This window comes from Erpetoichthys calabaricus, chromosome 2, assembly GCF_900747795.2.
Source record: "Erpetoichthys calabaricus chromosome 2, fErpCal1.3, whole genome shotgun sequence".
Classification (NCBI taxonomy): domain Eukaryota; kingdom Metazoa; phylum Chordata; class Cladistia; order Polypteriformes; family Polypteridae; genus Erpetoichthys; species Erpetoichthys calabaricus.
This window is the reverse complement of record NC_041395.2, coordinates 248033326-248061259: the sequence shown is the minus strand read 5'-3', so window position 1 is coordinate 248061259 and position 27934 is coordinate 248033326. Positions and strand designations below refer to the sequence as shown.

The window sequence follows — 27934 nt, the reverse complement described above, 5'->3', positions numbered from 1 at the left end:
TTAATGATACATCTGCACATTACCAGTATTTAGTCATGCCTTATTGTATAGAAAGACACTTTGGTTGTTTTTCAGTCTTTTGTTAATAACAGTTGTTTTGGATCTTTTATGTCTTTATTATACAACTTTTGTATCTCACATTAGAGAAGTCTTTATGTATGTGTCGGAACAAACTCTTTCCAAAATTAGAAAATGGGAACTCAACATTTCCCTGCCTTATTTCTGAGTAATTAAATATCTCGGCTTAATATGGAGTTCTGGATAGTGTGTGCTCGATCTATTTAACAACTTTAACACTCTGTTGGTTTTTGTAACTATTGTCATGTCTTCCTGTGTGTCTTTCACTGAGTTTTGTTTTTTGTTTCTCCTGTATTTCATTTTATGCTTTGAAATGTAATTTTCAATTTCTGCTGTATCATCTTTAAGTATTTTTTCAGTGTCTGTCCTCATTGTATTTTAGTTAATAATTTTGTTAATACTTTTATTGTATTTAATAGTGGAAGGTCAATGCCCATAATTAAAAAATAAGTCCATTATTCAGTATCATTTTAGAATTTGGGTTCTACTTAAACAAATTACTTTGTTAATTGTGTTAATGAAAATTGAATTTTTAATTACCTCCGTTTACATTAAGATTTCTAGTTTATTTTTATTATTTTCTAATCTTACTGTTTTCATAAATGTTTTTAATCTTATTTTTTGTCTTGTTCACTTTTATGTGGAGACCATGGGATTGGGGCCTCCCAGTGCTACATGTGAGCAGCTAGCAAGCCTAGCTGCTCACACTTCAAGTCTTAATATGTCTGAAACAGGTCACGATGGTGCTTAGAAACATCTCAGTGTTGCTAGTTCTCTTTTCACTCAAAAATTATTTAGGTCAGTTTTGCCTTTCTGGATTTTTCTTTTGAATGATCCTTTTCATACCCTTTTGCCATTTGTGAGTAATGCTATTTTGTGGATTTTTGGTCTGTTGTAATTTTGGTTTATTTGTGTCTTTATGTATTTTAGCATTTTGAATTTTTGACCCTGAAACTGTTTTGATCTTTTTGCAAATTAGGCTTATTTTATTGTGGACAATTCTTTAACAAAAGAAGTGCCCACTTCCTAGAATGTAATGAAGAAACTTTTTTTTTTTCAAATAATCATCAGATTTTTCACCTTGTTCACATAAATTTGCTGCAGCTAAGCATTGCTTCTACGCCCCAACACGGCACTTGAAGAAATCATATGTGTATGACATAACAAGCACAAGAACATAAACAGGGAGAATCAAAAAAGATGAAAAAAATGTTACATGCAAAATAAGTTCCAAACATAATTATTAAAATGTACACCACTCAAATGTGCTCAAGTTTCTGACAACAACATGAGTTTGCACTAATAATAAAGATGTTCCATTTTTTGTAACTTCTCAAATAATCCTGTTTCTACAATGACAGGCTCTTCATCAACTCCATGAACTGATTATTTTTTAGTTACTTATATTCTAGTCCTTAAATGTAATCTGTATTGTAGGCTTTTCTGGTTTATTTTGAAATGTATCCTCATTTGCTATATAAAGTTCCCTGTAATGGTATATTCTATGTATGGCACTAAATAAAATAAATATAGATCAATTGATTGGTGTTTGTGCCTCAAATATTACTGCATTCATATCAATGTTACATATTTCTTTCTGCTATGGCTTATAAAGTAACTGAGATACTTTAATATTATGCCTCGCCAATGAGCACATTAACTATTCAGTTGTGGAGGGATTACATTGACAAAACATTTGAAAGACATGCATTTTAAGAGGAAGATCACACCTTTCTATACACTGACTAACTTCAAAACTTATAATAGCCTGTGTTGATGCCTTAAATGATTTTTACAAGTGTTCCTTATAGCTATTGATTAACTAATGCATCTCCCCATTCTATAGAATTAGAAATAAATGTAATTTCAAAACCCATCTTACCTACATCACTGATGCTAATATTTGACTGGTACAGGTTAGACACCCTTCCCACTAAACAATTTCAAGACTTAGAACAGGTCAGAAACATAAAATGCAATAAAACAAAGCAACTAGTTCATTTTTATGTTTTAACTTCATTTTTGGTGATTCCTTTAGTGTCATTTTTAATGCATTCAGACGATAAGTGTTTCTTTTCACATTTTCACATCATTGGTATGTGGTATCACAACACCCATGTGGTATAATTATGTATAGCAACTTTTCTTTGTTTCGCTTCATACATCCTCAGCAGTAAAATAACAGAAAGTTAAAACAATATGTAAAATGAAGAGAATAATATAGTGAAACAGCAGCATATCAGTTCAGTATTAGTGAAACACAACACATAATCAGTCAAATGCACATGAAAATAAGAATGTTTTTTACTTTGATTTGAAAGCTTCTACTGTTGGGGCATCTCTAATATGTTTTAGCAGATTATTCAATTTTTGTGATGCATAATGACTAAAAGGCATTTCACCCTGTTTTGATCTCACTCTGCGTATAACCAGTTGTCTGGCCATGATTCTAGAGGTCTATTTGGTCTATAGCATCTCTGTGATGTATTCTGGGTCTAAGCTGTTTAGTGACTTATATACTACAATAAGTATCTTGACATCAATCCTATAGCTGACTGGAAGCCAATGTAATGATCTTAGCACTGGAGTAATATGTTCTGTTTTCTTAAGTTTGGCAAGCATTCTGGCAGCAGCATTCTGAACAAATTGCAATTTTTTTATTGTCTTTTTGGACAGGCCTGAGAAAAGAGCATTGAACAAATCTGCTCTGCTGAAAATAAAGGCATGGATAAGTTTCTCCAAGTCTGTTTTAGACATCAAAACTTTGATTTTAGAAATGTTTTTCAGATGATAAAATGCAGAATTAGATCCTGTTTTAATAAGATTACTGAAACTAAGATCTGTTTCCAGAAGTACCCCAAGATTCTTGACTTGGTCTTTCAGTCTTTCTTGTTGATTGCCAAATAGTATAATTTCAGTTTTATATTTATTTAATTGGAGCAAATTTTGCTGCATCCAGATGTTAATTAGCTGTATGCTGTCATACAGTGAATCAATAGATCTGAGATTATTTGGAGAATCAGAGAAATAGATCTGGGTATCATCAGCTTGGCTGTGGTAATTAAGCTTGCTGCCTTGTAACAATCTACCAAATGGAAGCATGTAGAGGTTAAATAAAGGAGGACTCAAATAAGTCCCTGTAGTATTCCACATTATTCCTGTCTGCTTAGACTGATAGTTACCAATTTCAACAAAGTAACTCCTGCCTTTTAAATATGACCTAAACCAGCTGAGAGTTGAGACCTACCCAGTTTTCAATCTTTTTAAGAGTATTCCATGTTGGACAGTATCAAAGGCAGCACTGATAGATAGATAGATAGATAGATAGATAGATAGATAGATAGATAGATAGATAGATAGATAGATAGATAGATAGATAGATAGATAGATAGATAGATAGATAGATAGATAGATAGATACTTTATTAATCCCAAGGGGAAATTCACATACTCCAGCAGCACCTTACTGATACAAAAAAACAATATTAAATTAAAGATTGATAATAATGCAGGTAAAAAACAGACAATAACTTTGTATAATGTAAATGTTTACCCCACCCCACCCTGGGTGGAATTGAACAGTCGCATAGTTTGGGGGAGGAACGATCTTCTCAGTCTGTCAGTGGAGCAGGACAGTGACAGCAGTCTGTCGCTGAAGCTGCTCCTCTGTCTGGAGATGATACTGTTTAGTGGATGCCGTGGATTTTCCATAATTGATAGGAGCCTGCTGAGCGCCCGTTGCTTTACCATGGATGTCAAACTGTCCAGCTCCATGCCAACAATAGATCCTGCCTTCCTCACCAGTTTGTCCAGGCATGAGGCGTCCTTCTTCTTAATGCTGCATCCCCAGCACACCACCGCGTAGAAGAGGGCGCTCACCACAACCGTCTGATAGAACATCTGCAGCATCTTATAGCAGATGTTGAAGGACACCAGCCTTCTAAGGAAGTATAACCGCTCTGTCCTTTCTTATACAGAGCATCAGTATTGGCAGTCCAGTCTAATTTATCATCCAGCTGCACTCCCAGGTATTTATATGTCTGCACCATCTGCACACAGTCACTTCTGATGATCACGGGGTCCATGAGGGGTCTGGGCCTCCTAAAATCCACCACCAGCTCCTTAGTTTTGCTGGTGTTCAGGTGTAGGTGGTTTGAGTTGCACCATTTAACAAAGTCATCGATTAGGTCCCTATACTCCTCCTCCTGCCCACTCCTGATGCAGCCCATGATAGCAGTGTCATCTCATCACTGAGGTCTAGTAATACCATACCTGTTATTTTTCCAGAGTCTGTGAATAAATTAATACCAAATTCAGTTGAAAAATGCTTTGCTTTTTAAATTATTAAATTAGGTTTAGTGGTTTTTGAATTGTTTGAGTGATTAATGAGTGACAATTTGCCTTGTTCATTGTGTTTGTTACTTATGTTCTCTAGTGAATCTGACTCTGTTGTCTGACTCCTGTATTAGATCTCCCTTAAAAATTCAAGAAAACCTTTAAAAAAAAGAATTCCTCCACTGCTTTCTTTCTCTGCCTCTCCAACTTTTTTGTTCAAGTAGGTTGTACACATTGAGTGACAGCCACACATAACTTAAGGAACACACAACAGTCAAAAATCTAAATAAAACCTTTCATTATTGTACCTGTGCTTGATTATACTATGGAGGCCCTGAGGGGACATGGTATAATTTTTTTTGGAAACTATCTCGTGCCCACCACTTACGTACCAGATACTTTAAGGTCACACAAAATATTATTGCATGTGCACCGTGTACATTCAGATGAGCACCAAATACCATTGTGTGCAACTGTACATCATTTCTGTGAACATTGCATATCACTTAACAGTTTGATGTTACATACACAGTTACACTACATGGAAATGGATATCTTCAAGTTTATAAAAGTAGGCTACACATTCGAGTCCAGGTTGTTGAATCCACAAAGCAGTGGCACTAAGCACTGCACTACTGTGTAGTAAAAATGAAATTACATTAGTTAGCTAAGTACTTGCAGATACTTACTAGCTCACACCCAGCTTCTTACTCACACAAGTTACAAAAGGAATTCATGTCTTACATGTTGATTCCATGTGATGTTTGTCTAGTCCAGTGTGGGTACACTAATTTAATTCTCTGGTAAATTTGGCAACCATGCTTATCTATACCAATTGACAGTTAATTTGTTTTCTGGAAATGTCTTCATTTGGTTATTAGTTATTCATTTTTTCCATTTTGAAATACTTGGTCGCCATTTTGTGTTCTAATTTCATGGGCATCGCATTTAGTTTTGGTTTCTGGCCAGAAACTACCAGTCACATAACTGATTTTGCATGATATAATTTTTTTTTTTTTTTTTTTTTGCATTTTTGCCTTTTTTAACTCTGCCTCTTTTTCTATAATCTCAAGACATTCTTCTACCATAAGTGGAAATGGTAAACTGGCTTTGTCTCAGTATTCATAGTGTGAGCTGCGGAGCTGATTGCACCTCCAGAGAATACAGACACCCATGGGAAAACCCCTGAAAAACATTGACAGACTACCTTCACATTCCTCCTTACCTTTCTGGCGGCTCTGTCGCGTAATATGCCTCTCGCGCGGTGCTCCACCTACTTAAAAAGCCTGTACGGGCTTCTTTCAGTTTGTTAAAATTGATTGTTTGCTTCTCCTTCTCTCTCTCAGACTTCACCTGCTCCTGGCTCGTATTCCTCCTCCTCCGAAGAACCCTGTGCTTACTTTTAATTGGCAAACAGAGGTGTCAACTGTTTCCTTTCAAGGAGCACACTTGAAACCCTTTAAAGAGACAAATGTTTGTTTGCAATGTTTGAATAAACTTCCAGTCTCTTGAACCTCCTCTGTTTTCTTTGCAATTCTGTGACCAAGCATGACAAGTGGTACCAGGAGTGGTTGCACAGATGGATGCACATTTGGATGCCGAATACATTTTTCGAATCACCCAGAATGTTCCGCTCCCTTAGGATGATTTAATTCCCCAACAGAATATTCCACCTCCTCAAAATGTCCGACGAATGGATAATCAAATCCCTCAACAGTATGTTCCGCCTCCGCCTCCTCTGCAAAATATTCGGGGAATCGTTCCACAGCCTCCGCACCCAGACAATGCTAAGAATGTGCTGACAAAGATGGGTCCTTCTGATGACCGAGAGATGTTTCTTTTGGCTTTTGAGCAAGTGGCAACTTTATTGGGATGGGACAAACGTCACTGGGCTGTTGTCGTCATCCCTTTTTTGTCTGGTGATGCCCTACTTTCCTTACGAAATGTACCTGCTGATAAGCTTGGCGATTATTATTTTTTGAAGGAGCAAATTCCTTTGCGTAAAACCACGACCTTTTTGTCTAAAGGTTTTGCATTTTACGACTGGAAACTGAATATGGACGGTTCCATCCGAGCACAAATACAAGATTTGATTCATAAAGTGCATTGCTGGTTTGAGGGGGACAAGATGGAGCGAGTCGTAGAAAAGGTTGTTATGAACATAGTACTGTTCGGGATACCTGCACCTCTCCGAGATGAGTTTCTTCGTCATAATCTTGAATCACTGATAATTGTATCTCAACGGTTAGAAGGCTCGCAGACCGCTTGGAGAAAAAGCGATGGGTTTGGTGCCCCGTATGCTGTGTTACAACCTCCGAGAGACCACCCAGGGCATTCTCGTAACCTTGACCGTAGACCTGAACATCGTCAACCTTCAGCACCTGATCATCGGATTTCGTCGGGAAGACCTCCAGGGAACGCAGTTACGAATGAGATGCCTGTATCTGGAGAAAGCGGCCGTGGCCGTGGATGTCGCCGAGGATATTTCGGCAGTGGTGCTGAACAAAAATGTTTCTGGTGCGACCAACCCAGTCACTTGGCGAAAGAATGTCGCCTGTCTCCAGCTCAATCAATGGAAGTTGGTTTGGCGGGGGTTTGTTGCTCAAATAGTCATCAAAAGAGAAAGATGGCTTATTGATATCGGTGAAGTTTGGGGGCCGCGAGATGACGGCGTTGTTGGACTTGGGCAGTGACTTTTGTGTTGTCAGACGGGACTGTCTTGATGACAGATACCTTAGTAACACTGAAACTGTAAAGATACGTTGTGTACATGGAGATGTTAAAGACTATCAGACATTACTTTTTCCTTTAACTTATAAGGATCATCACTTTAAAGTTTGGTCTGCTGTTTCTGACTCATGCTCTTGGCCTTTATTGATAGGCAGAAGAAATGCCCTTTTTCCTAGACTAATGGCTGAACATCGCTCACCAGTCATCAAGTTCCCTGTTGAGGTTAGTGGGAGGGAAGAAGAAGGAAAACTAGTGGCGGTTGAGGAAAATCTAGAGCCCCGATTAGATATTGAACCTGATCTCTCCAGCGAGACTGAGGGAGACACCCCCCACAATTTCCCAGAATGGCAGGAAGGCCCTTCTACATCCTCTCAGATTGCAAATGACTCCGAACTCAAACTGAGTACTAGCGAGCAGTCGGATGGCTCTCAGATTGTAAATGCCTCCGAACCCAAACCGAGTACTAGCGAGCAGTCAGATTTTGTGCACTTGCAGCATGCTGATGGCTCATTAGAATATGCATTTAAACAGGTTCGCACTGCTAGTGACTCCTATTACCAAGAGCGTGATACCGGGGGCTTGAAAACGCCACACTTTCTAGAAAAAGACGGTTGTTTTTTCAGAGTGATTTCAGACCATTTAATGGGGGAATTTATTGAGCTAGTTGTACCTGAGGTGCATAGGGAAATTATTTTGCAGCTGGCCCACTCTCACATCTTGGGAGGGCACCTGGGGGCTGATAAGACCAGAGAGCGGTTATCAAAACGATTTTATTGGCTGAATATGGGAAAAGATGTTGAACGGTTCTGTACTTCATGTCCTGACTGTCAGATTGTCTCCGCTTATAAGCCTCCTCGGGCTCCCCTTTGTCCTATGCCTATTTTGGAAGTCCCCTTTCAGAGGGTGGGATTAGATATTGTAGGCCCTTTGCCTAAGACTAAGAATGAGTACCAATATATGCTGCTGTTGGTTGACTATGCAACACGATATCCAGAGGTAGCTGCTTTGAAAAAGGCCAACTCCTCCACTGTAGCCAAAGCTCTGTGCGTGATTTTTACTCGTATTGGAATTCCTAGGGAAATTTTGACTGACCATGGCACACCTTTCACTTCTCCTGTGATGAAACAATTGTGTGATAGATTCGCTATTAAGAAATTGGGCACCACTGTTTACCATCCACAGACTAAATGTTTGACTGAACGGTTTAACAAGACTTTAAAACAAATGATCAGATGAGTTGCTCATAATGATCCTACATCCTGGGACTCTGTCCTGCCTTCTGTTATGTTCGCGGTGCGGGAATCGCCGCAAGCATCCACTGGCTTGTGTCCGTTCGAGCTGTTATTTGGCAGGCGCCCTAGAGGCATCCTGGATGTTGTACGGGAGGAATGGATAGGAAACGAGTCAACATCTCTCGGGCTGAGCTTTGCAGATCGGGTAGTTTCGTTACAAGATAGAATTTCTAAACTTTCTTCTATTGCTGTGGAGCATCAACAACGCGAGCAGGAAACACAGAAGCGTCTTTACAATAGGCGCAGTAAGCTTCGCGAATTCAAACCCGGTGATCGTGTTTTAGTACTGGTTCCGTCTGACCCGCACAAATTCCTAGCTAAATGGCAGGGCCCGGCAATTATCGAGGAGCGTATGGGACCAGTAAATTACAAAGTTAGAATACCAGGCCGGCGCAAACCATTCCAAATTTTACATATTAATCTCTTGAAGAAATGGCATGACCAACAAGGGGTTTACACTTCCTTGGCTGCTGTTTCTCAGACTGATGTTGTCATTGGTAACGATTTGACTGGCTCACAAAAGACAGAATTATTAACCTTGATTGAACAGAACACTGATGTTTTTTCAGACTTGCCAGGCGTCACTAATTTAGCAGAACATAAAATCACTACTGAACCCAGTGTCCGGGTACAGATGTGGCCATTTCGAATCCCGGAAGCACGAAGAAATATTGTGCGCGAAGAAGTCAAGAAGATGCTGGAGCTAGGTGTAATTCGAGAAAGTAAAAGTGACTGGTGTAGTCCGGTCATGTTAGTTCCCAAGCAAGACGGTTTGGTTCGCTTCTGTATTGATTTTAGGCGCTGAACAAGGTCTCTAAATTTGATGCTTACCCAATGCCCCAAGTAGACGAGCTGTTGGAAAAACTGGGTCAGGTGACCTATATCTCCACGCTAGACCTCACAAAGGGTTATTGGCAGGTGCCTCTAGAGGCTGACAGTTGTGAGAAAACTGCATTTGCGACTCCTGATGAACTTTATGAATTTACAAGACTCCCGTTTGGTCTTCATGGGGCCCCCCTAACGTTCCAGCGTATGATGGATCAGATATTGCGTCCACATTCTGAATATTCTGGGGCGTATCATGATGATGTGGTGATTTTCAGCAGTGATTGGCATTCGCATTTAGAACGTCTTCAGGCTGTCCTTGATTGCCTGAAACAAGCTGGGTTGACTGCTAACCCTAAGAAATGTAAACTAGGTATGTCTGAGACTCGTTATCTAGGTTACTCCATGGGCAGGGGTTTACTTCATCCACAATTAAGAAAAATAGAAGAGATGCTCGCTTACCCACGTCCTAAAACACAGAAACAGGTACGCGCTTTTCTGGGGCTAGCAGGTTATTACAGAAGATTCATCCCTGACTTTGCAAATAGCGGCTGCTCCTCTCTCAGAGCTTACTAAGGGAAGAAAAAACTGCCCTATTTTATGGACAAAACCTTGCGAACGTTCCTTTTCAGATTTAAAAACCGCTTTGTCTTCTTATCCAGTGTTGCGAAATCCCGATTTCTCTAAAGATTTTGTACTACAGACGGACGCAAGTGCATTCGGAGTAGGCGCAGTCCTGTCCCAGGTTTTCGATGGGGAAGAACACCCTATCACATACTTGAGTAGGAAATTACTCCCCACAGAACGCAATTATTCAACTATTGAAAAAGAATGTTTGGTGATTAAATGGGCTGTAGAAGCGCTACGATATTACTTATGGGGACGAAATTTCACATTAGTAACTGATCATGCTCCACTTCAATGGCTATACCGTCAAAAAGATACAAACTCCCGTCTCATGAGATGGTTCTTGGGCTTACAACCTTACAGTTTTATAGTCAGGCATCGACCTGGCTCTGAGCATGTTAATGCTGATGTCCTGTCACGTCTGTTTGAACCTGGCCTGGAGGATTGCTTGATTCACGGAAACGTGAATAAAGCTGAGGGAGGGGGTGTGAGCTGCAGAGCTGATTGCACCTCCAGAGAATACAGACACCCATGGGAAAACCCCTGAAAAACATTGACAGACTACCTTCACATTCCTCCTTACCTTTCTGGCGGCTCTGTCGCGTAATATGCCTCTCGCGTGGTGCTCCACCTACTTAAAAAGCCTGTACAGGCTTCTTTCAGTTTGTTAAAATTGATTGTTTGCTTCTCCTTCTCTCTCTCTCTCTCAGACTTCTCCTGCTCCTGGCTCGTATTCCTCCGAAGAAGAAGAACCCCGTGCTTACTTTTAATTGACAAATGGAGGTGTCAAATCTTTCCTTTCAAGGAGCACGTTTGAAACCCTTTAAAGAGACAAATGTTTGTTTGCAGTGTTTGAATAAAATTCCAGTCTCTTCAACCTCCTCTGTTTTCTGTGCAATTCTGTGACCCAAGCGTGACAATAGGCATAAGCATGTGTGTGCTCTATGGTGGATTGCTTGGATTGGATTTACTTCCCATGCAACAAAAGTAGTAAGGCACAAAAATGAATCAATTCTTCAAATGTTACACTTTTGTTTTGTTTTATGGAAAGTTGTATGCAGAACTTTCATTCTACAACATTGCTAACTCATACTTTGGGATCCCAAGGCATTCCCAGGATATCTGGGAGATATAATCTTCCCAGTGAGCCCTGTGTCTTCCCCAGGGTCTCTTCCCAGCTGGTTGTACCCGTAAAACCTCCACAGGGAGGCTTTCAGGCAAAATAAAGTAAATAATGCCTTAAAAATAATTTGTGTTAATGCTAAGAATATTCATAATAAAAAAAGTTGTAATTATATGTTGCTGCATGTGATATCCCGTGTAGTGGGAAGTGGCCCCAGCCTACACTCTGGACATCTGATAGTTTATGAACCGAACAGGATAATTGGAGAGATGAGACACAGACAAAAATTGAAGGGTGAATGGTGCAAGTTTATTTACAAAAGTGCTGTACAACCAAAAATGCAGTTGTGTCAGGTGGGCTTTGAGACACAGTCCTTCAACACGAAGTGTCACTTCCTCAGAATAAATAAAAACAAAAAAAAAGGAAAAAAATATGGTGTATTTACAAAAACAGTGCACTCTTATAAAAACTATACACACACTCCAATAATGAAGATTGTCTTCTTTTTTTCTCTGACTCAAGAAGCTCCTCCAGCAGGAAAGAAAAATGCACAAAAACAAGTGTGTGTATATACAAAAACAATTGCACCAAACCCAAAATCAAACACTATCTCGGCACCAAATAAGTACAGTATATATACCTCCACCAAAATGATCACTAGGAGATATATAACTCTATATACAAAAGAATATATACAAAGCTGCCAAAATCACAATTGCTCCTCCAAATAGCTCAGCAGTGCTTACTCCTACCTCGCCTTTAGGTCCACTGACGACCCCTGTTGGCCGGTAACTCCTTAAATATAAGCGCCAAGATTGCCCAGCCAATCTGCCACCTTGTCTACCTCACGCACCTATCCAGGTAGACGCTAGCGCATTCACACCCCAAGCAACTATGCATTTAAACTCGAACCCCTGGTGGTTGCACGCGTAAGCCCCACTGGCAGCGCCCTCAACATACAAACGGTAGGCTCACTTCCTTACAACCTTATAAATACTGCTGCTTCAAGTTCAAGGCTTCTTCAACATAAATTTGGTAATGCGCAATCCGCGCATTACCACACTGCACATAACTTTGACATAACAGGAATGACAGAAAACTAATTAAATCATGGAGATGGACAAGAGTTCATAGACAGGTACACGCTGTTTAGGAAAGACTGGCAAAACAGAAAAGGTGGGGGAGTTGCCATTTATGTAAATCAGAATTTAAATGCAAGGTATCTCCAGTTAGGTAGTGAACCACAGCTAAGTAAAGATGTTTGGATTTGACTAGACAGCATCATTGATTGACCCTTCATGTTAGCAGTGTTTAAAGACCTTATAATGCAAACAATAGTTCCAGTTTAGAATTGTTTTAATAATATTAATACAGCAAATTTAGAGGAGGTATATTAAAGTCATTAAAGGCCTTTAATTCATACCTTATATACTCGCAGATAAGTCGGGACTTGATTTTACAGCATAATTTCTGGTATTTTATAATGTCGGTCGTATAAGTCGAATGCGGAAAACTCACGCTATTAGTACAAGGGATTATGATATGCTAACGCCCACCTGAGAGAGTAACCATGGAGCACACTGCCTTTTTTTTCTATGTGGGTGCAGCAATGCGCTGTATCAACGCGTGCTCCTAACCTCTCTCTCTCTCTCTCTCTTTCTATTCTGCCTATGTGACCACATGGTAATACCCACATTATTCCGAAGCAACGTATGCACTGATTTGTGTTTTTTTGTATTTCACACCTTTATCGTAAGAGCATCCCTTATCTACGATGGAGTGTTCGATCAGAAGAACACATGAAGCTGGTTTTAAATTAAACGTCGTTGAAGTAGCAAAAGAAATTGGTAACTGCGCTGCTGCAACAAAATTTGAAGTGTCTGAGAAACTGATGTGAGATTGGAAGAGGCAAGAAGATGCAAAAAAAAATTAAGTATTGCATTTTTGAACAGGCGTATAAGTCGGGGTCTGATTTTACGATCACTTTTTCAGGTGTCAAGACCCGACTTATACGTGAGTATATACGGTAATTACTAACTGTGATAGAATTTAAATATTGGGGAACAAGAACAGGAGTTTCTGGATGTAATCAATCATTGTTTTTTAAAACAGAATATTAAAACACCCATTGGGGGGAAGCCTGTCTATATTTAGTATTCTACAATAATTAGGTGAAATTCAGGGGATGGATAGACCATAGTATAATACATTTCAAAGTGTCTGGCAGAGTTAATGTTCGAAAGTTAAAATAGTTAAATTTAATTTTATTAGGAAAAATCTTGAGTATCGGGCAAAGCCCAATTAAAATAAATTGGGATAAGCTTTTATACTGTACATGTGCAGACAAGTGAGAAAAGGTGGGTCAGGTTCAAAAGTGTTTTACATGTAACGCTGGAAAAGCTATAAATGAAGTTACAAAGGAAAAAAACATTTGTATAAGAAATATAAGAATATAACCCCTGCCACTGACCATAAGGCATATGAGACAATAAGAGCAATGGTTAAAAAGGACATTAAGAAGGCTAAAAGTCAGTTGGAAAGGAATATTGTAGAAAAGGCAAAAGATGACCTAAATAGATGTTTTCAATATTTTAGTAATACAGTGGAACCTCGGTTCACGACCATAATTCGTTCCAAACCTCTGGTCGTAAATCGATTTGGTCGTGAACCGAAGCAATTTCCCCCATAGGATTGTATGTAAATACAATTAATCCGTTCCAGACCGTATGAACTGTATGTAAATATATTTTTTTAAAGATTTTCAAGCACAAATATAGTTAATTACACCATAGAATGCACAGTGTAATAGTAAACTAATGTACAAACATTGAATAACACTGACACAAACACCCAGGCTCCCTGCTCAGCTGCACACGCAGGCTCGCTCTCTCAGCAGCACGCGAGCCCCCCTCCCCCCTCTCCTCTCAGCAGCACGCGAGCCCTCTCTCTCTCTCTCTCTCTCTCTCAGCAGCACGCGAGCCCCCCCCCCCCCCCCCACCTCTCTCTCTCTCAGCAGCACGCGAGCCAAATCTGAACTTTATTTAAAAGCCAACCAAGAAAGTAACATTACAGAAGTTCACGCTAATAGCATTACAACCCGATTGCTGTAAACACTCTTTTTAAATGAGTTTTAAGCACAGGGGGAAAAAAGGAACATTTGAACAAATCCGAACTTTATTTAAAAGCCAACCAAGACAGTAACATTGCAGGAGTTCACGCTAATAGCATTACAACCTGATTGCTGTAAACACTCTTTTTAAATGAGTTTTAAGCACAGGGAAAAAAATGAACATTTGAAAAAAGAGAAAAGTAACATTGCAACACTTTCTTCTCACCACTCTTCACTTGCTTTGAAGCCATGGTTAACTGCAAAAGCACACAAAATACTGTAGAGCTCAAAAAGTTAACAGGTAAAGCACGCACATCTGACTGAGAACAATGAACAGGGAGAGTCTGAACACGTGCTTAAATACTGTAATCGGCGCATACGAACCGGAAGGAAAACTGGCTTGTTCGTATACCGAGTGTGTGGTCATGAACCGAGGCAAAAGTTTGCCGAACTTTTTGGTCGTGTACCGAGACGTTCGTGAACTGAGGTTCCACTGTATTAGAATAGCCAAGGAGGAGGAGAAGAGTATTAAAAACGATAAAGCTGAGCTGGAATATAAAGACAGTGAAATAGCAAATGCTGTGATCTTGCCTTTTATTTAAGTTTAAATGTGTGAATAAGGTTGATAACCTCTCAAAAATAACAGGGACTACTAAGGAGATACTGAGTGGTTTGGAAATTGTAGAGGGAGTAGTGGTGCTTAGATAAAATAGGTTGAAATCTGACAAATCACCAGAACCAGATAACATTTTATCATCAAGTACTTAAAGAGGGGAGTAAGTGCCTATATAAATTCTTGATGCATGTTTTTAGAAAGGCATTGTGCACTGGGGAAATTACTAAGCATAGGAAAATAGCAAACATTTTACCATTATATATCAGGAAGATCCAAGTAACTATAGGCCAGTATTTTTAACATGCATCACGGGTATCTAAATGGAAGGAATTATTAAGGACAAGATTGATCAGTATGTGGCAAGGAGTATTAGTGAAGAGTCAACATGAGTTTAGATTGGGTAGGTTGTGTTTCATGAATATGCTGGAATTCTATGAAGAAGCAATAAATGTATTCAGTCAGTGATTTGCATATGATATTATTTATCTTGATTTTCAGAAGAAATTTAATAAGTTTCCTCAAGACAGATTGGGCATGAAAGTAAAAGAAGTGGGAATTCAGAGTGTATTGTGTAGATGGATTGTAAATCAGCTAAAACAAAGGGAGTAAAGGATTATAGTGCAAGTAACCTTATAATTAGGTGCAGGGCCGCTGCTGGCCAAATGGGTGCCCTAAGCAGAAATTAACTTTTGTGCCCCCTCCCCCAAATATTAGGCAGCCGTAACAGAGGTGAGGGCGCGCGCGTCATCACGTGTGCTTAGCCTACTCTGCGTTCACCGTAAAATGCAATATATACGTTTATATTTTTGTTTATTTGTATATGTATATTATTAATATTAATTTATTATTATAATATATGAAAACGATTTTTTTGAGCAGCTGGGATGGTGCCCCCCTGGGAGTTGGTGCCCTACACAGGCTGCGTACTCTGCGTATAGGGAGCGGCGGTACTGATTAGGTGGTGTCACTCAGAGATAAGTGCTGGGACAGGTGCAGTTGTTTTAATATATATGACAAGAATATAAGGAACAATCTTGTTAAGTGCAGATGATACCAAACTAGATGGAAGGACAAATAATCTAGAATCAGATAAATTGTTACAAAGGGGCTTGGGCACTTTACAAGCTTGAGCAGATTGGTGGCAGTTGAAATTTAATGTAATTAAATGTAAAGCATTACACATAGGAAGTAGAAATCTTAGATTTGAATACACAATGGAAGGTCTGAAACTTGAATGTGCCCCTTATGAGAAGGATCTAGGAGTCATAATAGACTCATCACAATCTACATCCAGAAGAAATTAAAAAGTCTAATAGAATGTTAGGATTTTAGGGATCTTCAAATCTTGACATGATGTTATTTTGTATAATCTAGGTTTTTAGAATAGACAAGCTTGATAGGCTAAATGGCCTGTTCTTGTCACAATTGTTCTAATGTGTTAATGTTCCATTCTGCACACAAGTGAGGGATTTGAACCCAGGAAGCTGGTCTTATGTGTCAGCAATGCTAAATGCATCACTATAATTAGACTAGATCAACGCTATTATATGTAAATGTTATACTATTACAATACACTGATCGAAAATGAGCTCCAAATTATTTAATTTTATTTTTAGCTTGAATAGTACATTCTACACAATAAATCAATAAATTATTCAAATTGTACAAACCTTTTTAAAGGTATTTATTTTAAATTATATTTTTAATGATTTTCTTAACCAAAAACTAAACAGAGGTGACGCAATGTTATAAAGTTTTACTCTTTAGAGAAGGCTTAATTTTCAGTTCTTTGACTCAGAAGTGTGATAACTGAATACCATTCTTGGAACTCTGTGGATTAATATTTTTTGACATTTTTTATGCTGAAATGCTCTCTAGGGTTTCAGATATAAATTCAAAAGTCTGTTTCATCCACACCTTCCACCTAATAATGTATCCCTTGTTAGTTAAACTTGGCCGGTCAAAACTCATTCACACTGTCAAATGAGACCCATGAATTCCCAGGACACCTTTCAATTATTTATGTCTCCATTTTCACTGAAAGCACAACTGAACTAAAGAAAAAAAAAACTGTGCAGCTAGCTGGGGCTTAAACATAGAACTTTAAGATACTTTGTTTTTTTAATGTAAGAATATCATAATGGTACTTCTACCAAGAAATGTGCACATTGCCCCTTAGTTACAGTACCTATAATGAGTTTTTACATTTTATTGCTATACAACGTTGAGTCACAGTAGATTTAATTTGACTTTTTGAAACTGATCAACACAAAAAAAGTTAAAGTAAAAGCAGATTTCTGTAAAGTTCTGTAAATTAATTACAAACATTAAACACAACATAATTGTTCTCATAAGTATTCAGCATCTCCAATATTATGCATCTAAATCATCACTGGTGCAGCCGTTTGGTTTTAGAAGTTTCAAAATTAGTTAAATGGAAATCATGTGACTGTAGTCAAGGGCTTCAACTGATTGTAGTCTAAATGCACCTTATTTGGAGGGTCCAACTTGTGGTGAGTCAGTATCATGGCCCAACTAACACAATGAAGAAAAAAGAGCACTCCAGACAAATCTATTTAAGGGTAACTGAAATCACAAGACAGGGGATGGATACAAGAAAATATCCAAGTCACGGAATATCCCTTTGAGTCCAGTTGAGTCAATCATTAAGGAATGAAAAGAATATGGAAAAGATGTAAATTTGATGAATGGGGAAAAATTGCAGTGTCCAGATGTGGAAAGCTGATAAAGAGAGAACTGTCCACACAAACTGTCAGGCCTGCCGAAAAGTGCATCTACTAAATACTGACTTGAAAACTTATGCATTTAATTTTGTGTTTTCTATTTGTAATTAATTTAGAGCACTTGGCAGAGATCTGTTTTCATTGTGGCATTAAAGAGTCTTTTTTGCTATAGTTCAATGCAGTACTTGAAGTGGAAACAAATAATTGCCAGTACTCTGTGATTTTGTTGACTTCTAGGTCCTCCTTGTGATGCATTATATATTGAACATAATTTCTTAATCAAGTTCTTCCTTGCAGATTTGAGTGTGCATTTATACAGTACATATGTTTGACCAAACAGCGGGTGTGGTGTCCCTTGAAGTTTCATGTACGCTCATATATATATATATATATATATATATATATATATATTCAAAGAAGGTTTTCAGAATGTGAGATTGACAGCCACTTACTGCCTGGTCCTCTGCCTTTGGAAAAGAAAAATGCCAGTTCAAGCCCTGGATCAATGTCAAAAAAGACAAATTAAATCCACGGTGATTTAATGTTATACAAAAATAAAATGCATAAACGTCCAAGGGGAATTGCATATTTTTTATAGGCACTGCATGCATCTGCTTTATTTTATAAAAATATCTCATTCATATATGGTTAAAGCAAATAAAGTGATAGAGATTAAATTTCACTTTACTAGTATTCTAAAATAAATCAGTCATGGTAGAATATTATGCATTATGAATAAAACTAAGAAATTGTATTCCTGTTGGAAGAAGTATTTTTTTAGCTTTTTTTTTTAAATTCTTCTATCTGGGAGACACTAAATACACTGTGTACTTATTCTTTTATAGGCTAGTTAGGTTTTATGGTTCTGCGCACCCTGCACATCACAACAGCAATATGGTTTCTGCTTGTGAGCACTGAACCCACAGACAAATTCAGACATGAATGTGCACCATTATTTCAGAAACCTATTATTCAGTTCAAGAAATTTCACAATCTTCTCCCTAGCCTTGAAATCTGCAAAAACTGTGTACAAAAATAAGGATAACAAAGATCTTTCAAAGTAGACTATGTTAAAAAAAATTGTAAAAGCAATTTTTAATGTTAATCCGGAAAATTATGTTACAAATCACAGTTTATATTACAGTAGTTTGCTTAAGGATAATGGTTTTCAGTAACTATATTCTAATTTATCAATCTCAGTGGACAAGGTAACAACACTGCACAGTTATTACAAATATTTTGGTCCAGTAGGCGTGTAAATGTGGCAAAGTCAAGTAAAGTACAGTAACATCAGTTGACAACAGCTACTCCATTTCATTCAGATTCTGCAGAAAATGCTTATGCCAGCGGAGATCTGTAAACTTAGAAGAAAAGGCAAATCTGTCTGATAAGTGCTAGGTTTCTTTGAAGACATACATAATAAAAAGAATTATTTGCACCTCCCGTCATCTTCGTCATTCATTTGCCCGTTTCATTGCCATCATGATGTTTGTTTCTTGTATCAGTGCAGAAGCAAGTTAACCAGATGAGTTTCTACCTGCTGTTTATCTAATCCCTGTCTTCTTTCTTGTGTCTTGCAATGCTACCTTATTATATCTGCCTATCTGCCTTATTGTACTTTCTCTTCTGCATTTAGTTATGTCAATTCAGTTGCCCTAAAACTAGTTTTCATAATTAATAATAGCAAAACACAATTGTATTAAATTACGTGTTTACATCACCATTCATTCTGATCACAATGGATTGCCATTTTTACCACAGTACACTAATCAAGAAAAGCTGACAGAAGATTAACTATCTAAAATGGGTTTATTGTCCAGTAATTGTATTTTTTTAATTACTATTCTAAATTTAGAGTTATACTCCTATTCTTGGATTTTGTGGAGTTTTATGATACGATATTTAGCTTCTCTAGTATGAAATGAGCCAGTGCTTGTGAAGGAGATTGAAAAATAGTGGCTAGATACTATAGGACTTGTCTCTATGCACAGCATGATCAAAGTGTGTTCTCTCTCTTGGTCTTGAGTGTCTCCATGAGGGAGGCAACAGAAAAGTGCACAAAAGTGTACCATCTACCAACTCATGACTCAGGCGCTGCCGTGAGTGACAGCCTTTCCAGCAGCTCCGTGTACGACTTTATATTTCTACCTTTTTCTCTATTTCTCTGATCACTCCTACCACTTTCTTTTATGTGGACTCGTTCCCTGGACACTTTTTACTACTTTGACATGGATTCTTACACGCAGAGACTCGTCTATTCAGGTAGTCAACTTCAAGCGTTGAGAACAAAGACCCGTGCCGGTGTGGTTCCCTATTTACCCGACGAGATAAGAAGGTCGTATCATGGCAGCAGAGCCGGCGCTAAGCTAAGGGCTAAGCGGCTAACAAGAAAATGGCTATGTAAGCCTCGGTGCCTTCTGTGATCCTGGGAAATGTGAACGCACTACCAAATAAGATCGACGAACTGGCTGCGCTGGTGAAAAATGTCAGGACCTACAGAGAATGCAGTTTGTAATGTTGTGAATTTCCCCTTGGGATTAATAAAGTATCTATCTATCTATCTATCTATCTATCTATCTATCTATCTATCTATCTATCTATCTATCTATCTATCTATCTATCTATCTATCTACCTACCTAACTCTGTAGTCATATGTCAAGACCTTAGGGCTCACATAGGGAATGACAGAAACACCTGGAAGGGTGTGTTTGGGATGAATGGCTTGCCTGATTTTAGTGCAAGTGTTGTTATTTGATTTCTGTGATAATTGCAGATTGTTCATAATGAAACCCACTGAAAGCTTTTACTGTACCTAGTACCAGAATACCTTCAGCCAGAAGTAATTGTTGAGTTTATAGTCATGTCAACTGATCTGTGGCCTTGTGTTCTTTACACCCAGGTAATAAGAGATGCTGAGCTGTTCAATGATCACTTTTTAGTGTTGAGATGTCCCACATGATCGAAGCAAAAGAGAGACCTAGAAAACCTAAATGGCTAAATTCCTGTTTTTCATAATTAATAAAAGCAATAAGTCACTGTATAGTGGCTTAAGTGGTTTTGCTGGTAATGAAAAATGTTTCTATTCATAAGGAGTTCAACTCTCACCTCCATAACAGCTTCTTCTGCATTTTAGAAGAGTCCAGGGATGTCTCAATATAGCTGTGGCCAGGAGATTGTTGGTGCTAATCAATGCTTGAGTCTGTTTGAGGAACAAGTGCATCAAGAGAAGACATCAAGTTGAAGGGAGAGGCCTCCCATGAAATATTAGCAGGAAGTTGTCGAGATTTGAATGACAGATATCTGAATACCAAGCAGGTAGAAGCTACAGCAGTGTCTGATGCAAAACATTGCTTATGGGTGGAGTTTAAAACCATGGAGAATGACTTTCGGATGGCCTTGCAAAGATTCTAGCAAATTATATGATTACTCAGGTATGATAAGCAAGATGTCACACAGGCTCTTCTCAGCACACGTGATGACATTTTGTTGATTGTAACTGGGATTATTGTTAAGAGATGGATTGAGCACTATGAGTAATTCCTAAACCCAATTAATATGGAATCCTCATATGAAGCAGTGCCAGAATCACTGATGGAGTAGGTCTTTCTCTTGGAGTTTGCTGTAGCAATTAAAACAGGCAAGAATGAAAGGACAGATGAAACCCAACCAGAAATCACTGAATGTTTTTGTTTTTTCGTTTTTTTGTTTTTTTTTTGTGATTGACACACCTTTTAATCTGCCATGGAAATGGAGCCTAGGGTCCGGCAGACTGGAACAGTGGTCCCAATGTTTTACTGGTGGGAAAAGGGTGTGTTGCATTTACTGAGAGATCATACTACTCAGCTTTCTTTGAAAGTCAATATTGTACTGGAATGGAGACTTTATCTGATAATTGAACCTCAGATACACAGAGAAAAATGATGATCACACACTGGCTTTGGAATAGTAGTAGTCTTTACCATTGCACAAAAATTTGAGGACTAATGAGAGTGTGTCAGTCCTCTCTGCATGTGCATTATGGGTCTGGAAAAGTATATGACAATATACTCTGTTTTAACTAGTGAAAGGTGCTTGAAGAATATGGGGTCCTGCTCTGCTGTTAAGTGGCACTCTTTCCCTGTATTTGTCGAGCATGAGCCGTGTTGGTTAATACTTGATGTTTTCTTGAGTCTTCTTTCCTCTCCTGTTCATTATTTGTCATGAATATCAAGGTGCAGCTGAGGATTAGAGAGCATCCTTTTTGGCAACCTAAATACTTAATTTCTGATATTTCCAAATGCTGTTATCCTCTTGGTTTCATCAAACAGTGATCTTCACCACACACTTGAATGGGTTGCAGCTGAGTATGATACAACTGGGATGAGAATCAGCACCTCTAGTCACGAGGTCATGGTCCTCTGCTGGAAAAAAATTACTCATTCTCTTTAAGCACTGTGTAAACAGCTGGCCTAAATGGGGGAATTTTAAATACCTCCACACTTTAAAAAAAATAAAGATGCCAGAATGGTCTTCAGAGTGATGCTATAGGGGAACCATTTTTGATTCCTAAAAGAATCTTCCACATGAAGGTTCCAAAAAGAACCTTTTATTTATCTAAATCCATAACAGGCTCCATAGGAGAATTAACCAAGAATACATGTTAATATAACTCTGAAATACCAATGGGTCATGTTTTTAAAAGGACTCTTGCTGCACACAATAACATAGGCTAAATCCAGGTTTTCTTAATTTGTTACTGTCCTGCTAGGTATTCTATTATACAGTACATTATACATTAGATGTAGACACATTGTATTTTGGCATTAACGCAGTTCACAGCTAGTTAGTACATCGAATGCTAAAACATAATGATGGACTGTTTTTTAAAAAGGAAATATTCTGAAGGAAACCCATATTGTAGTTCTGCTTTAAATTCATCAAAAGAGTCATATTCTAAAGAAAAATCTAAATCTAGTATGTATGAAGCTTCTTACAGCTGGCTAAGAAAAAAGATGGACTTGATTACCCCAAATGCATTCTATGTCAGGAAATTCTGTCAAACGAATGTCTAAAGCTGTGTAAATTCAAAAGACATCTAGAACAAAGGCATCCACCTGATGTTGGGAAATATGTTGAGTTTTTCCAAAGGAAAGCAGCATTGCTTGTGAAATAAGCAAGCACTTTCACACAGCAAGCAACGATTTCACAGAGGATACTGAAGGCATCATTCTTGGCAATGTATCACATAGCCCGTGCGAAGAAAGCTTATACAGTTGGAGAAAATCTGATATAACTGGCAACCAAAGACACAGTGTCTTGAATTGCTTGGTGAGGAGGCTGCCCGTAAAACTGATACAATACAATACAATTTATTTTTGTATAGGCCAAAATCACACAAGAAGTGCCACAATGGGCTTTAACAGGCCCTGCCTTTTAACAGCCCCCCAGCCTTGACTCCCTAAGAAGACAAGAAAAAACTCCCCAAAAAATCCCTAGTAGGGAAAAAATGGAAGAAACTTTGAGACAGGCAGTTCAAAGAGAGACCCCTTTCCAGGTAGGTTGGGCATTCAGTGGGTGTCAAAAAGAAGGGGGTCAATACAATAAAATACACAGAACTAAACAAGTAATCCTCAATACAATATAATAGTAAAATAAAAACATTACAAGTACAGAGCAGAATTTAACAGTAGATGATATCACATAATATGATTTGGATTTGTTTAGAGTCCTGGAGACCTCAGCCATCAAGCTGCCTCCCCCTATTGGCCATTCCACAGCTGAGACAGCACTGGGCCAGTCAATCCGATTAAAGGACCCCTCTACCCAACGATTCCTGATACTGTCCAATTATCAGACAGCACTGTGTGTAGATGGATACCTGGCATGGCTCAAGATGTAAGAAACCAATTACTGGAACAGGTAAAGAACATCCCCATGTTTGAGTTGCAGTTGGACAACAGCACAGAAGTAGCTAACACAGCGCAGCTTATTGTCAGATTTACTGGAGACAAAGTTTGTTGAGGAGCTTTCATTCTACAAAGAAATTCAGGGGAAGACAAGAGGTCAGGACATTTTTAAAACTTTGGACGTGTTCATGCAGGCAAATTTAATTGTCTGGTCTTATTGCATGGGTGGATGGTGGATGGTGTCGCTGTGGCGATGGCCAAGCATAGTGGAGTTGTTGTGTTAATAAAGACCAGAGCTCCAGATGCTGTGGATACACGCTGTATGCTTCACAAAGAATGAATGATGTTGTTAAAGTTGTAAATAGTATCAAAGCACATCTCCATAAACACAGGCTGTTTGCCAAACTGTGCAGTGAAATTAGCGCGAGTTTTGAAAGCCTTCTGCTGCACTCTGAAGTCTGGCGGCTGTCTCATGACACAGTTTTACAATTAGTTTTTGATCTCCATGAAGAGCTGTGTGAATTTCTCTCCTCTGAGATCTCCCAGTTTGCTAGTTGTTTTGACAGCTAGTCGTGGGTTAGGAAGCTTGCATATTTGGCCAACGTATTTCAACTTTTAAATATCTTGAATCAGAGCATGCAAGGCTATGATCACATCATGCTTAATTTGCAAAATAAAGTTTGTACATTTATAAAAAAAAAAAAAAAACAGACTTTGGGAGAAAAAAGCTAAATGAAGGAAATACTGTAATGTTCCTGCTCCAGAACCTACGAACATCCAATGTGCCTGCAGACATAGTCTTGCCTGTGATACTGTCACATCTGACACACTTGAAGGAATACTTTAACAACTAATTCCCAGACCTGGAATGATGGAAGTTTGAAAATGCAATTCTCTGCTATTCCCCTGTCAGAATTCTGGAGCAGTCTCAGAAATGAATACCCAGTGTTGAGCAAAAAAGCCACCAGATGCCTCTTACTTTTTGCAAACAACATCCCTGTGTGAAACAGGTTTTGCTGCATTGAAAATACTGAAATCCAAAAATAGAGTGTGTCTAAATGTGGAAAATAATTTGATATTGTCTCTAAGTCAGCTGGAACCCAGAGTGGACAAATTGTACAAGAACATCCAAGCCCAAAAGTCTCACTAGGCCTAAGGTGGCTTTTATTTCTTTATTTATTATGAACAGTCTATTTTTTCCATAGTAAATGTGCCTTGTTTTATATAGTTTTGCTACATGCCTTTAACAGGTATGGGGATATGTTTTTTTTTGGATGGTGATAAGGTAGGGGGGCCTTGTTTTAGGTCAGGGGTCCCCAACTCTGGTCCTGGAGGGCCCCAGTAGCTGCATGTTTTCATTCTAACCCTTTTCTTAATTAGTGACCTGTTTTTGCTGCTAATTAACTCCTTTTCCTTTCACTTTAATTGACTTTTTATTTTAAGATTGGTCCCCATGATTTTCTTCCTTGTTCTCCTGAATTGCTTCATTTCTTTCCTTAAATGGCACCGAAGCAGAAATGAAATGTGAAGTGAGTAAGCCAACAGAAGACAAATTAAGTTAGGGCGTGAAACTCCAACCAGCTGCTTAATTAGGCACCAATTCTTGTTGTTAATTAAACCTGTTCTTTAATTCAATCTAACAATATGGGAGGACCATAAAGGTGAATTGCTTATTCACTGGATCAAGAGAAGATAATTGATCTGGTTTTGCACTTCCCAAAGGAGGTGTGTAAGAAAATGCCCAATGGAAGAAGACCCAGGAGCAGACCAAGAACATGCTGGAAGATCATACCCTCATCTGCAAATTCCCCAGGAGGTGTTGGAAGAAGTTGTCATGGACAGGATGGCCTCACCCACTCAGCTCAGCATGTTGCTACTGTGGCTCTCACCAGGATAAGCACAGTAAACATGATGATGAAGGCTCTATTCTTTTACTCTTACATCAAACAGGGCTTTTTTTCACATACTGTCTGCTTTCTGTGCATGTGACTGAAACTTAAATTGGTTCAGTCTGTCAAACTGTCTAAAAAAATGACATCTAAGATTGTGGGTATCCATTAAAACTATAGAATGCTTTTGTGTGCTTTGTATTGTAAGACAAAATGATGAAATGGGTGAGACCCACTGCAGGTAAAATGTCACAATTCATTATGTACAAAAGAGTAACTGATGCACTTATATGTTTTGCCATGTAATGTATAATGAAGTAATAGTACGGTATTATATAAAATAAACAGAAAGAATAAATACAAAATGTTCAAAAGAATTTTATTCAATGAGTCACATTTTCTTTGAAAATCTTAATATGTGAGAAAATGGCTGCAATTTTATTGTTACCTTATCAACGTCACTTGTTTTGGGGATTTTTCAGCATGCATTTAAAAGCAAGAAGAATATGGTTTGCTATTGATAATAAATAAAAATGTCAATTACTGTAATTCAACACCACCATATAGATTTAAATTAGAAATAAAGCAAAATCATTCTTTCAATTCTATATTTCTGTTCTCAGACAAAGTGGCATTTGAAAATTGGGTATTAAAATGAAGCAACTTAATTGTAAATGCATAACCATTGGCAGCAATATAGTAGAGTGCCTGCAGCAACAGAATTCAATATATGTTTACTAAACAATTATCAAGTTAATGGGCATACGCTATTAAGGTTTCACAGCAGGATTACTTCTACTAAAAACTGAGCATACATCAACTGATGTGCAAGAAAAATAAGCTGGAAGAGAAGGCATACACACTCCATTTCAGACCTAAACAATTAATACAATTATTGCAGATTATTTCAAGAGATAGTAAAACACCTTAAGTCAATGTACATTATTTGAGCTATGAATACCAACTCTGATTATTCTTAATGTCAGATTCCAACAAATAAATAACAATATGCATGTATATGTTATAAAATTTATTTATTCTTAACAATAAAGTTTTCTTTGCATGTGAACATATGCTTCATCTTCTGACAATGAAATATAAAATCAGCATCTCTCTCTATGTATTGTATGCTCCAGATTATTTCCAAGTTTAAAAATATCTTTTTTAGCTCAAAGCAAAGCACCATTGCATTTATAGGTCAAATCACTTTAGCGTTTACAATTTTTTCCACAATTGCGCTCCTGTGCCTGGTCTGTTCCTGGGTTTACAAAATTGTGCAAATAATACGTGATAAGGCTGAAAGTAATCGATTTCCATAACGGATGCTTCATTGCCTGAATGTGATAACGGTCTGGCTCTAAAAGAGTTTGATGTTGAGGACGGCACATAAATCCCTTAGATCAGCTTTGCAGAATTTTAGTAGGTTAGTAAACGACAAGCAACAAATATGATGCAGTCATTTAAAAATATTAAATCAAGCGGCAACATTGTCATATAAGCCAAGTGTTCCTAATACTATGTAGATACGTAATAAAAAATGATTACTTGTACCGTTTTAATAGTTGTATTTGAATTGTCAGGATCAGTATGCATTTAACTGTAAACATGAAATTGGAATAAACTGCCCCTTAAGCTAACTGATTGCGCCTTATTGATTAGATCGTCGCTTCGGTGTGTCTTTAACAACACGCTGGACTTCACTTTTCAAACAATCGCATCTTTACAGTTCACCCGGGCTCCATCCAGCTTTCCTCAGTCCACCCGGGCGTGTCTAAAGTGCTCCTAACGTATGTAAGGTCCATTTTTCAATTTTGCCCCGAGATGCAGCAGGAAACCCGGCGGGAGGGGTTGCGAGAGTGGAAGAGGCAATGTTAATTATACCTCGAAGCAGACCCCCCATGCAATCGCGCACCCAGTCCTTCCAAAAATCTGGAATCCACATCGGGAAAAAAGCCCATACCCTGGTCAAACTGATTTCAAGCTTCAAAGTGTAAATGCCTATTGCATTAGTTGACTGAAGCAGGTGACTGACGCTATATTTCGTCTTTTTATTTAACTTCTTAGAGTTAAAAGGAAAACACAAAGGCAATAAACAAGTACGACCGCATATTTTTTGTATGTAGCATACCTGTAACTATGGTGTCCCAGGTGCTGAGATCCTACAAGCATCGCTCTTACAAGGAATTGGCATTAACTAAGTGTGGAGTCCCCGAAACACTCTCAGAGCCACTCGAGAATTCCCAAGCCGTTTCCTGAATCCAGCTTCTTGTGTCTGACAGACGCACACGCTCACTCCAGATACGACTCGAGAGATGCGCAAGCAACTGTTTCTCATATCACTAGATAAGCGCCTATAGCCCCGATTTGGAAGGGGAGACAGCGCACCGCTGTCACACGGCTGATGACGCCCCCAGCACCCGCACGCCTGACAGACAGGCAGGAACAGGTAGTGAAGAACAGAAAATCGGGAATAATAATGATAATGCACGATTTCACTGGTTAACTCGTGAAGCCCCTGACGATCCACCACGGATAGACCCACAGTCAGTTTTCACACCGCCTTAGGACAATGTCATCAATTTAACAAAACTAATTCTAAATGTGTTTATGCGCCTTAACTGCGCTTTGTCTGATGATACAACTACAAGTATGCGGCTACACGTGCTGGCACTTCTTTAACT

General features: G+C 38.5%; 1 protein-coding gene across 1 annotated transcript in view; it reads right to left on the bottom strand.

The window, feature by feature from the left end:
- Positions 1-27694, bottom strand: part of LOC114645574 (gamma-aminobutyric acid type A receptor subunit pi) — a 216954-nt gene extending 189260 nt beyond the window's left edge. Inside the window, exon 1 of the mRNA XM_028793412.2 lies at positions 27382-27694. The gene's annotated coding sequence lies outside the window, so the exon portion shown is untranslated. The remainder of the gene's footprint in view (positions 1-27381) is intronic.
- Between the last annotated feature and the right edge of the window lie 240 nt (positions 27695-27934).